The sequence below is a fragment of the Rattus norvegicus genome, chromosome 16 (assembly GCF_036323735.1).
Source record: "Rattus norvegicus strain BN/NHsdMcwi chromosome 16, GRCr8, whole genome shotgun sequence".
Taxonomy (NCBI): domain Eukaryota; kingdom Metazoa; phylum Chordata; class Mammalia; order Rodentia; family Muridae; genus Rattus; species Rattus norvegicus.
The window spans coordinates 78,172,606-78,186,564 of NC_086034.1; positions in this window are offsets into that span (position 1 = coordinate 78,172,606).

Consider the following 13,959-nt stretch of genomic DNA (forward strand, 5'->3'; position numbering starts at 1 on the left):
GAGGCTATGGGAGTTTTGATATGATATGATATGATATGATATGATATGATATGATATGTGTGTGTGTGTGTGCGCGCATGCGCGTGCATGCGCACTGTCAGAGAAGAAGTCCTGGTGAGCCATATAGAAGGTAGTGATTAGAGATAACGATAATATACCTTGTTATTTGAAGAGACTAAAAGAAAAGATTTTATTTTCCTTATGATGACATGGTAAATATTCAACAGGTAGGTGTGTCTATCTTGATTGAAACAGTATACACAGTACAAAGGAATAGAAACACCATATAGTACCCAACAATTATGTACAAAAGTCTACCAACAACTCTGTTCCTCTAAACATCTACATCTTTCTTCAGATCGATACTCCAGGGACTCTGGGTCAGGAGTCCTGTCTCTTCTGCTGTGTGGTCCACACTGAGCACAATAGTTCCTAGTCTTTTCCTATCATTGATGTCTACACCAGTGGTTAATGCTCGATGTAAAACTCCTTAACCTGTAAAGGGCCAGTCCTCTCAGTGACTGTACTCTTCTAGGAGATCTTTGAGAACACTTTATAGAATAGTTGGTTCTTTTCTCAGGCTAGAACTTGGACTGAAGCCCAAGGTGTGTACTTTATTGGAAACTTTGGTTTCTTCACATGGAAACAAATTGTACATTCAAGATTAGAATGTGATTCACAATGTGTAGCCTGCATCTGGCTAGGGTTAAGAATTTAGGCCTCAGGTGTTGATGGAGGCCTCTTGTTCACAAAGCCTATTGCAACCTTAAGGGCCGGGAATTTACAAGTAGAGGGCATCAGTGCCATGCAGAGGTGACATGAGTGATGGGTCCTCAGGACTCCACAAAGAGTCCTCAGTGTTGAACCAGAACTTCCAAGGGAACAAGACATCCAAAGAAGAAAGAACAGCTAGAGTTAGAATCTGATGACTGTGGGTTTTCTTTTAGACTGATTTTTATCATGTTGGTCTGTGTGCACTGTATATATTGTTAGATTAAAGATAAATAATTTCAAGGATATGGTGGACTTTGAGTCCACCCTGTCCCTGTTTAACTCTGCTTTTCCTTTCCCCTCATTTCCCTTTTCTTCCGTTATCTATCTATCTATCTATCTATCTATCTATCTATCTATCTATCTATCTGGCAGTGGTTCTGTGTCTATGTCTATAGAAATCTACAGGGCCCCTAATTGAGAGAAACCCTGTATTGTTTGCCCTTTTCATAATTGACTTATTTCTCTAAGTATAATGATATCTAGTTACATCTACTTTCCGGGAAAATGACATAATTTTATTCTTCTTTGGGGATGAAAGTTTCCTTTATATAGAGGCTCATCAGTGGATGGCCAGCAAGGCCGAGTCCGTAAATTGGCAACTGTGCATCCTACTACAGCATTCCTGGGTATGCAGGGGACTGTAGAGTGCTGCTTTAGAGGGCTTCAGGTACATGCTCAGATGCGATCTAGCTGAGAGAGGAAGAAAGAAGAGGAAGAAGAAGAGATATGGGGGTTGAGGGAGGGTTGAGGGAGAGAGAACATGCACAGGATTTGAGTCCCACACAAGTTGAGCCACACGCTAGGCAAAGTTAGATGACTGCAACTGTAACTTGACCTTGGCTTGCAGGAAACAAGGAGAGGACATGATACCTCATTACCATGTGTCTTCTCTATCTCTCTGGTCTTCTTGCTATGCTGTATCATTAAATAGCGGAATCTACACACCAGTTACAGGATCTCTGCTGACATTGGGACATCAACCCAGTCCCTAGGGTTCTATGAGTGCAGTCTGAGCTGCCCAAGCTCATGGTGACACAGAGTGGCTGTGCAACAGTCTCTCCGACAGTACCCAACACAGTATGCAGATCATTATAAGAACTTAATCGTCTTGCCCACATGAACACGTGAATGGTGTGAGTGGGAGGGCAGCAGCACACACTTTTGAGGTGTCAGGTTGTCTTCGGTACCTGAGATTTAGCAGGGGCCAGCAGCTGTGTTATGTCTGTCAGACCTGGATACCTTGGAAGCCTATACATCTTCAGAGAACAGACTGCTATCGAGAGCTGCTTAATCTGGGTCTGCCACTTCCAGGTAGTCTTAGGCCTTGGCTGTGGCACTGAATCTGGGCATCGGTCCGTGTGCAAGGCTCTGCACGGCTCAGCTGTGGACATGACTTTCCAGGGCCCATCTCATAGCCTCACCTAAATTCTGTTCCTCTTCCCTTCTCAGTGATCTCCAGGCAAGCTATTGGGATCACAGCCCAGAAGGCCTCCCCACAGTGCGATGTGACCCATTCTGGGCAGGTAGATGATTTCCTTCACCCTTATCTCAGACTTTATGTACAACATCCCAAAACTGCTCAGTTGAGTGAACTCAAGGGACAAGGAAGGACACTTAATGTATCAGTGAATCCTTACTAGACTAAGAATACATTATCAATCCAGTGAAAATCCAATGAAACAAGCTATAGAGAAGTACCAACCCCTCCAAATAACAGGGCGCCTTCCTCCGGTGCAGCTGGGATTGCACATAGCTGTAAGACACCCTCGGTGACCGTTTACTGAGGCATTGTATCTCCTTACACATTTCTTGGTATAATTTCCCTCCCAGAATCCAAAGCTGCCATTATCTATCCATAAGAGCTTGAGTTGCTTTGCCTTTGGCTTGGTGACACTGGGTTCTCAGTTTAGTACTGTTCTATGTTCAAGTACAACAAAAGGAACAAATGCAGATGTGGGCTTTCAGTGTAACTGGATCTGTCTTTCCCATGGCAGCAATAAGATGGGTTGTGTCTCCTTCTGTCTACAGTTTGTTCTATTTATAAACAGAGCCTCTGCCTCTTGCCTTCTTGCCATGCTCTGTGATTCTCTGCTCAGACTGTGCCCAAGGGACCACACTGGCCAGATGATATGTTTCCTTCAAGGAAATCTGTCTCTTCTCCAGGCCCTGGGGACACCAGTGAGTAGCAGTGCATGGTATCTCTATAAGGGGACATCAAGCCTGCTGCAGTGGGCACACAGGACCATTGCTTAACTTGGAGGTCTCTGCTAAACCTATCTTTCCTACCCTGGGAGGAGCAGGGAGAAAGGAGGGCTTAAGGTCATGGGTAATATTTACTGCTCCACAAGTTTGAATTACAATGAGCTCATATTCCAAAATGTACATAAAACAAAGGAGAAAAAGATGGCATCCAAAGGAGGAGAGAAATGTAAAGAGAAGAAAATGGAGAGTGGGGGAGAAGAGGAAAAGCTCAAGAAAGAGAAGGGGAAGGGCAAAGGAGGGGAGGGAAGGGGGAGCAGAACTGAGGGCTGAGATGCCTGATGGTTTTAGTCCTGGCTTCCATGAGCCTCTTTGTGACTCAGAATAAGGCTGCCCCCTTGGCAGCTGCTTGCCAGGTTTGCTCATGGCTCTCCATTATCATCACCCCGATGTGCGTTAGGAAATGACATTTCATTTAGTTTGGGGATTTTCAGCTTCGGCACCTTGGCTCGTTGGTCCATATCAGTCTGTGATGAGGGCTGTCGTGTGTGGAAAGTTCACTTGCAGCATCCTTAACCTCTAATATCTGGTTGTCATATGTGCTGGCTAGTTTTATGCCAACTTGATACAAGTCAAGTCATTGATACAAGGAAGTCATTCAAGAGGAGGGAATCTTGATTAAGAAAATGTCTCCAGAAGATCAGGCTGTAGGCAAACCCATATGGCGTTTCCTTGATTAGTAATTGTTGAGGGAAGACATAGTCCATTGTGGGTGGTTTCATCCCTGCACTGGTGGTCCTGGGCTCTATGAGCAAGCCCTGGGAATAAATAAGCAGCATCCCTCCATGGTCTCTGCATCAGCTCTGCCTTCAGGTTTCTGGCCCCATTTGAACAGCACATGAAAATGTAAGGTAAATAAACCCTTTCTTCCCCATGTTGGCCATGGTATTTTGTTGCAGCAATAGTAGCTAAGACAGTGATGTCACTTTATGTCATGTGATAGTCAAGACTATACTGAGACATTGGCACATGTCCTCTTGGGAGCAGCCGAGCATCTGTAAGAGCCACTGGGTGGATGTAGCTATGTGTAAGGTTGCCAGTTTGGATGATTGGGAGTTAGCACTCTCCCTGCTCTCCTGGTAAGGAATGGGTATAGGTGTACAGCCGACTGTGTCTACAAACACCCCGCATGAGCCCTCTTATTCCTGTGTACTGGCTGAGTCTCTCGGTGACTTTTCTCAGTTGCCTCCAAATCCTTATAATGGGCGTGCCCTTTGTGCCTTGTCTGGCTTGTTTACTTTTGTTTGTAAACAAATAGGTGCCCTGTCTTCCGATCCTTGCACCTACGTGGAGCATCAGAGGCTTCAAAGTTTTCCCTGTCTATGTGAGAAGGAATGGCTGCTCTCTCCCCTTTGAAACATTAAGAGTGTGAAATTGGCCCTGAAGGCATCTCGCCTGTCCACCCCCATAGTCTGTTTTGACAAGGGCTTTCTTTCTTCCCTCTGAACTTTGGGTTTTGGATAAAAAGCATCCTAGATATCGCCAAACACATTAGCTTTCTTACAGGTGTCTGGCGGCACTGTTCCCTTTATCAGGACCATTTGATCCATGACAGGTGATAAAGCTGAGACAGAGAATAGCCGTTCTCACCACTTGAAGAGAATCAAATTAGAGCATACAAGACAAGGAAAACATAAAGAGGGTGTTTGCTAATTAATAGAAAGTCATATTTATTTTTGCATGGTGTCTCTCTAATCAAGGCTGATAATCTATACACTGAGAAAAAGGGTATCGTTAACAATATGAAGTCAAAATAAAAGTTTGTAAGCCATAGTGATATCTGCAATTTTTGTATGTTACTAAACATCCTCTGAAGCTCACCCTCTCCTTGTGAGACCTGTAGGCTGGTTTCTAGGTGGAAAGTTCGAATTCCTATGAGCAAAAACACTCTTCTTTCCATCATATGGACTGAGAACACTATGCCTACAATTGTTGGGTGGTGGCTCTGTGAAGCAGGTTGAAGATCTTGTCAATCATGATCTAAGCGTTACAGAGGATTTTCCCAGTGGAGCAAAATTCCCTACAGAGAGGACTATGGATGTGAATAGGTTGTGTTCAGAAGCCAGGTGAGCACCTCATGTCTGGAACTGCAAACTGTCTCCTACTACTCGCTGACATACTATCGTTGTGGGTTTGGCTGTAGCACTGGGATGCTGTTGGGGAGAATGCCTTGTGCTAAGCCTACACTTCTGCTCCACAAAGGCACCGTCTGTCATCTGCAGCCACAACAGCTTCCTCTCTAGATCAGTTTGGCCCTCCTTACCTCTCTTTCCTCTAGATGTAAGGAGTCTGGCCCTCCTTACATCCCAGAGTTGGAAATTGTCTCCTTCCTTGCTCTCTGTGTGGCAGGGTGTGTGTGTTCTCCTCAACTCTTTCCTCCAGGGTCAGCCTTTCTAGGGAAGCCACCGTGACCTAACTTCTTGGTGTTTCAGCTGTTCTCTGGACCTCTTGCCTTTACTTTCTCAATAGACTCTTGTAATCTGGAAGTGGCCTTGCCTGTTTTCATGGCTGTTATGTGCCTTGCCCCCTAGAAAGTGAAACCCACATGGGATGTTGGTACCTGGAACACCGTAGGAGTTTAATGTCATTCTAAGTGATTTCTTCCTCTCCATACCCTGGACAATATATTAGTCTATAAATATATTTAGATTTTAGTCTCTTCTCAGCATTCTTTGGGTTCAAAACTCATTTTAGATGGAGACTATTAATTTTTCCTTCTCTCTGGAAAAAGTATCAGGTGGTTTTTCAGATTATACACTTTGAAAATTTTGCAAGTTTTGTGAGATGGTTGTATCACATTCTTTAAAACATTTTTCACAACTGTAAATTTATGCTCTGAGGTTAAAAGGACAATTCATTTATTAAAGGCCCAATTTTCACATCATTGATATTGGATCTTTTAAAATTTATTTTTCACTGTTCATAGTAAATTATCCTTTGAATGAAATTTTCTTAGTCTGTGTCATTTCAGATTTCATGTTCTCATTGAAGTTCTGTTTACAATGTCTCCCAAATCCGCATGTTGAGATCTTTTGAGAAACATTTATTTAATTTGATATGTATGTGTGTATGCTTGAGTATGTCTGTGTAGCACATGTGTGCAGGTACCTGGCGAGTTCAGAAGGGAGATCAGATCCCCTGGAACTGGAGTTTCGGGTGATTGTACGGTACCATTTGGGTGTTAGGAATCCGTTCCCCATGGAAGAACAGTAAGTGCTGTTAAGTGATCACTCGTCTCTCCAGCCCCTCATGGGGTGACAGCTCCATTCCTGGTGTGACTTAACATCAGATCTTTAAGGAGATACTTGTGACCCTAGTGTAACTAATGTGAGAGGCAGGGCCTTTAAGACAGCATTAGTTTAGGAGGAGCTATGTCCCCAAGTCCCTATGTCATTGACCTAGGAGTGATGTCTTGAGAGTGAGTTTGTTATGAATGCGGGTATGTCAGTCAGTCAGTCTGTCTGTCTGTCTCCATCTCTCTTTTCTCCCCCTAATTACTTCCCTCTTTCTCTCTTTTCCTTCCCTGCTCCTTTCCTCCTCTCTTCCTCTTCTCATCTCCCCATCTCTTCCTCTCTTCTCTACTTTTCCCCTATATTACATATAAAAAGGCTTTTGTCCAGTATCAACCTATTGTTCTTGGATTTTTCTACCTCCAGAACTACAGCAGATAAATCGGTTCCTGTTAAGTGAATCAAACTTATAGATTTTATGATGGTAGCAGGCATCTGAAATCCAAGGAAAGATTTGACCATTGAATGTAAACCCTAAGACCTTATTGGACAAGATGCATTGTAAGTAGTCAACAAAAATTAACTTAATCCAGACAGCAAATGGTTAACCTTCAGCAATTTAACAGTTATGAAGTTGATAGCAGACTTTTGTGAAAACTGTAATTAATGCAGTACCCAGAGCTCCTGACATGTGTACATGAAATCATTTCATTGCTTTCCCCAATGAAATGGAATTCAATATAATTGGCAGCATCTGATGGGGTCAACATGGTCAAATTGTCTCCTGGATGTTAAGACATTTGGAAGGCAGACTCTCATGTGCCTGAGTGTTTCCTGGGAAGTTTCATCTACAAGTAATTAGTAAAACATCCATCTTTACTGTTGCAAATATGAGGATGAAACAATTTGCTGAGCCACTTCTGATGCCCAAGACGTAGCCACCTCCCTCTATAGGAAGAGTTTTCTCTATCCTTAGCTATGCTGGGCTCAGGGTTGGTAAAGGCCAACAGGATATGAGAGGGCAGATTGGGCAGGGCTGACCACAAGAGCAAGGTGGCTGGTCACCCACAAGTGCATAAGAAACCATACTTGTGAGACTCTCTCTGATTTGCGACCTTCAGACATTTAAAAAAGTTCTTATTTGTGTTGTGTTAAACTGTTATATTATTTTTACTTAATTTACAGGATATGCTGTGGCAGCAATAGGAAATAAATTAGAGGGGAAACAGAGAAATTGAGACCAGGGAGTTCACACCCTTCCAAGGCTTCCTTCCATCTTGAGTGACTCGTGCAACTGGCCACCTCCTACATATTGTCCTTTTGTGTTCTAGTGACTTCTTCTTCCCCTTTCCTGGGATCCAGTATGGGAAGAAGACATTAAATGCTTGCTCACCCTGCAGACAAACTGAAGCTTCTCTCTGATAAAGAATGTAAAAATTTGCCATTTGTCTTTTGCTGATCTGAAGTCTGATTTTAAGATGAAGAGACTCAAGTGAGTAGATGCCTGTGGGAAGGTGATACACAGTACTACCATGTGCTCTGGCCATTGGCTGCCTGCTTTACCAAACTCTGTTTGGACCTTGATGGGAACCAACCCTGTCCATCAAATGGTGACCTTGGGTCTCAGAGTTGCACTGTGTGTTTTAGAGTGTCAATGTCATTTGAAGGTTGGGTAGGGTGGTCTTTCTTTGGCTTCTATTGTTAGAGAGTTGTCATGGCTACTCTTTGTTGTCAACTAACACAGCTGGGGAGAGGGATCCTCAGGTGAGGAATTGAGTCTTTTAGATCCCCTGGAAACCATATCTATGGCATATTTTCTTCATTGCTAATGGAAGTAGGAGGGCCCAGCTCACTAGAGGTTGTTCCTTCTTTTAGGTAGGCGTGTCTGAAGTGTATAAGGAAGGTAACTGGATTTGAGTCTAAGGATCAAGCCATCAAGCAGTTTTCCTCCATAGTCTCTGTTTCAGTTCTCCAGGTTCCTGCTTCTGCCACAAGGTCCCTCAAATATGGCCCGTGATCTGAAAGTATAAGGTGAAATAAGCCCCGTCTTCCATCACGTTACCATTGGGTCAGGATGTTTCTCACAGTGACAAAGGCAAGCTAAGAGAATGTTGAAAGAGGAGGACCACCGAGTCTGGCTTTGAGATACTACTGTTGGGAAAGAGTGATATCTCAGGAGACTTACAAAAGTTCAATTTTCTTGTGTTTTTAAAACAACAGTTAGAGCAGGATAGAGAATGCTTAGAATGATTAAGTATCTTATTTTTAATATTTGAAATTGGTGCTATCAGACTCTGGAGAACTGGAAAACCATCCTACCTGCATTGTCTGGACACACTGAGGGGCCTTTTCTCTCATCTATTGGCATTTTGCGTCTGTGCACCGCTCTGATGTGGGGTGGAAAAGGAATTCTCAACTATGATTTAATGGTGATTTAAAGTTTCATGCTAAATTTTCTGGTAGTGTTCAAAAAATATATTACTGACCTTTAGAGCATTTTAAGGGGGAAAACCATATCATTTTATTTTCTCTTTTATCTTTTAACCTTGAAGTTTCTTCTCTCTCTATTTAAAGTCAAACTACCCCTGTTGCTTTTCTAAATATGGGGAATAAAGGAGTCTGCCCTAGAGGACTCAGGGCTGACTTTGAGGTAATTACATATTTAAAGTAGCTAATCTATCTAAGGATCAGACATCTAAATCAGGTGTCTGTTATTGTTCTATGAATCCTCTATCTATCTATCTATCTATCTATCTATCTATCTATCTATCTATCTATCTATCTATCTATCTATCTATGTGTCAGGGGAGCAGTAGCAAGTACCGGTGCAGGCCAGAAAGGACAACTTCAGCAATTGTTCCTCACTCACCTTTTATTTTAAGGTAGGGTCTTTCTTTGGTCTGGAGCTATCCAAGTAGATAGACCCACCGGTCAGTGAGCCCAGGGATCTTCCCATCCCTATCTCCTCAGTCCAAGAATTTCAAGCACGTGGCAGCATACCTGGCATTTTTAGGTCATATGTATGGGATGGAAGTCAAATTGTTGTTTGCAAAGTCAGCACTTTATCAACTGATCCATTGCTCCAGCCTCTGTTCTACCATGTTAAGTTCCACGGAGGGATGAGAGGAGGCAGACAGGAAGCCGGCTCTCACCTAGGCTCTGCTGTGCTATTCTGCAGCTTTCCAGGGTCCATTGGGTCACTGAGCACAGGAGAGCTGTCTATGCTGCAGTCATTTTGGGATGCCAGGCTGCCTTATTATTATTTTATGACTTCGTGGTGTGAAGACACTTTCAAGCGATGGTGAGAAGAAACGTGCGCCTCGTGCTTATGATCCTGGGTGGTTTTGTCCTTCCAACTCCAACCGACACTTAGCCCAGAATTCTGCACCAGAATAGGGAGAGCCCATGAGCAGCACTCAGGGTTCTGTCAGCCTGTACTGTGAGGTAGGAAGGAGCAGGTCGAACAGAATGAGCATGGCCCTGGGTAGCTGTCTGCCTCCACCTGACTCGGGAGGGGAAATGGAACTCGTTCTGTCAGTCAGGTGGCTGTTTTAGGCAGGGCTGTGACCTCCCTGGATGGCAGCATGCCAGTGTCATTTTCACTCCCCAGGCTCTTGTCACCATGGTATCTCTGACCACTGCAGGTGAGCATGAGGCAGGCTGTATTCCCAACAGAAGAGGGACAACTTCAAAGGGTTGGCTGCTGGCTCATCTTGGCGTGGGTGGGGGATGTTACTTCCTAATCACATCTATCTGGGTCTATCCCTAGAACAGCACATCTTCATCTCTTTGAGGCTTTGTCTCCTCCTATCTTTACAGCATTCAGCATCATTGCTTATCGTTGTCTCTTAGAAGTGGCGTTTCGGACATTTTTACTTGCGCTGTCCGATCTCCATTCTCCAATACACTGTATATTTAGAACTTCCTTTTAGATAGTTTGGAAGATTGTTTTGTTGCCTTCATAAACATAGTCATTCCCTTGAAAGATATACATAATGTTTATATTAGTGGGTGTTTTTTAATAGTAGTTAGCAAACTGTGTGGATAACTTAGTTTGTTTTGGAATGCCCAAGGGTCTGACCATCTTAAGTACCAGTTGCCTGGCCCCTTGGTAAGTGGGTTCTTTCCTCATGTTTCTTGCTGCCTTCCTTACTTTCTTCATCTTTTTTTTTTGAAAATTGCTTTCAAAATATTTGTGCTGGCCCTTGCGTTCTCCTTTGGGATGCATACAGAATCCTAAGTCTTGGATCACTCTCCCTGAGCTGGCTCTTTGCCAACATGTGCTTGACTCCGAAGCTTGGTCTGTAAGAGACTTCTGGTTCTAAAGACCCCCATGCCAAGGGCCTCAAAACCTCCTCTGTCAACCTCCACTCTGCTGAAGATATCTTTCTCTAGTGATGTTTCCAGGGGCAGATGGGCCATTTCAAAGTTCTGATTTGCCTCCCCACAGAAAATCCCAGCAGCATGTGGCCCCCTATGAAGAAACATATATACTTATTTGTTTATTTTTAAGTTTCAAACAGCTATGTACTCTACTTAGAGCATTTCCTCCTCACAGCTCTGGCCACTCCTCTCTCCCCCTCCTCTTAGTCCTCGCTCTTTCTGGGAGGTTTCATTTCCCCTTTCATATCATGTATGCACATATGAGTTTATATGTCTACAAAACCTAGGAACCACATATGAGAGGAAACATCACGTTAGCCTGTCTGAGCCTGGCTTAACCCACTTAATATAGAGGTCCCCTATAGCCTCCTTTTACCTGCAAACTACATATTGGGTATATCTTCTTTAAGATGAGGCGCATATATATATATGTATATGTATATGTATATGTATGTATACACACACACACACACACAAATATGCAAACAAAATACAGATTCCAGCAGGAAAGGCAGAAATCCAAGAAGAAATCAGAAAGCAAGATTGTGTTCCCCTAAGATTAATACGTTGCTGACCTCAGCATGTCATGCAGCCACTGGCCAGAGAATATGATTTCATCTTTTTAGCTCACACATAGACATTTGGGAAAGGATTCGTTTTAAAGCTTGGGCAGCGACATAAAATTGCTGTCATTTTAAGCCATGCCATTGATTTCCCATCTGAGATCCCGTTCAGGTAACGAAAGTATTGCCACGTTCACCTGCCGATGACTGCAGAAGTATTTCTCATATGCAGAACCCTGACGACTTCGAATGTAGGGGAAAGGAACAGGTGATGTTTTATTCCTTTCTAACCTCTGTCTTGAACATAAGATTACAGTCCCTAAAGCAGGGGATGATGACCACACTGGCTTGGCTCTTCTGTGATACCAGGGTGCATGATGTAAGCGTAGGGCATGCAAATTCTGTGGTACCCACAATGCAATATATCACTATATGCTCATGCACGGCAGCAAAAAGCAGAGCATGCCTTTTTTAGATGGCACAGTGCATGAACACCACGCACGCGCGCGCGCACACACACACACACACACACACACACACACACACCACATACAAACGCGGGGTCTGGGCAAGCAAACCAGTATTTTTCACATGTTCTCTTTGCATTAATTGTAGATTTAGCACTGTACACAAGATAGAAGAGCTTCTTTTTTTTTTTTTTTTTTTCGGAGCTGGGGACCGAACCCAGGGCCTTGCGCTTCCTAGGCAAGCGCTCTACCACTGAGCTAAATCCCCAACAGAAGAGCTTCTTTTTAATACCTAGTTTGTGTAATTACTGACCTGCACACATCTTCCCCTAGATATCAAGCCTAGATCCCTTCATCTTATAAGCACTGCCTTGGGAAGAGGATCTTGTCAATGTGATGCCATCAGGGGTTGTGAGATGGGGGACAGATAATCTGGATTATCCAAGTGAGCTCTAAATGGCATTAGGGATGATTCAAGGGAGAGACAGCAAGAAAATTCTCTCTCTCTCTCTCTCTCTCTCTCTCTCTCTCTCTCTCTCACACACACACACACACACACACACAAACACACACACACACTCACACACACACCCACCACGTACTGGGACATGATCATGTGAGATGGAGTTCAGAGATGAAGGTACTTCTGATCTGGGTGCTAGAGAGACTGGCCACAAGTCAAAGACTTGATGGCCACTGTATTTGCGAAGTGGTGAGGGCTGCATTTTGCCTTGTGCCTCCAGGGCAAGCATAGCACTTTGCATTCTTGACTTTCTCCCTTCTGTAACCTTGACCTTAGCCCAGTGATGTTGACTTTGTATCTCTGTCCCTCAGTAATAGTCACATAAGAAAGTGCACCTCTGCTATTTTGAGTCACTACCTTCCTGGCAATTTGTTACAGCGACTATAGAGAAGTTAATACAAGCATCCATTACACTGTCTTCTTCTGCCTTTGAGGTCTTAAACATGCCTAAGGTGGGAGATTTGGGGCCTTAGTTTCTACTTTGTTGCTAATGGTTGTCTTTTATATCCCTCCAATGATCTATTTCACATAAGAGAGCTGAGATCCAGACAACTTAGAGATCTTGCCCTAATTCATTTTATAGCCAGATTCTTCCCTTTCCTCCCGGCCTTCTTCCCCCATCAGTCCACCCCTCCCTTAGAGAAAAAAGAAATTTTGTTCTTATTGTTCTCTGGAATATATTGTTAAGCATTACTGCTTAAGCTGTCATAGTCTTACTTTTTAAAAATGACATCATCGTGGTTCCCTGACTCCATTCTCCAACTTCAGTTCTGTCCAGGATGACCTGGACCTGGTCTACAAACACCTGGGAAAACAACCGCTAGAGTTAAATTACCATGTGGGGTTACCTTGATCTTCCTTCATAAAGACCCCGAATGATGGTGTCTTTGAAGTTGTCAGGAGTGTCCTGCAGACAGAACCACTCTCAATTGCTCAGGAAAGCACCCACCTATTTCACAGCTTAGAGCAGCTTTGCCTCAAAAGGGAAAAATCTTGCTTTCTTATAAAAAGAAGAGGCCTGGGTGAGCTCACTGGTCGACCACTTGCCTAGCATGTGCAGATCATGGCTTCTACCCCCAGAACTGCAAAAATGAAAATAAAAATAAAATGTGCAGCACACCGAGGTTAAATACAGTGAGGAAGGGAGGAACCCGCATCTTTACTTAGAATAGAGGATGGCAGTAATGTCCTAGCCAGACTTCTGAGTCTTCCCTTTCTTATTGACTCTCTTTGTTGTCCTGTGTGATTGTTCAGAAGAGGCTGTAAAAACAGCTCCTATTCTTACAACATGGCATCATTTTGTTTTTATGGCACTGTAGTGGACAATAAAAGAGAAATGATAACAATTTTGAAACCTATAGGTAGATTTGGAAAACTCTAGGTGGAAAGGTGCCATTCCTAGGTATTGGCAACCAGGAGATACTTACGATGGGCTCGTGTGCTATATGAGAAGTGAATTTAGGGTTGGTTCTATGCCAACTTCCTTTGACTAAGGCATTCCAAAGGACAAGATTAAAACTCTCCTGTGTTAGATGGATTTGGTCCATTCCACCTGATCACTGGGGTCTTTTTGTGGATGGGACAAATATTTCAGTTACTATGGAAATGAGGTTCCTTTTAAATAATGATTTCATATTACCTCATGGATGATTTTAAATCTCCTGTTAAGAACATTTAAAAGAAAACTATTTTTAAAAAAGGATAACATATGCTTTTATTAACAAGTAAGGAGTACCACCAGAGCAGAAGACCTATTGGTG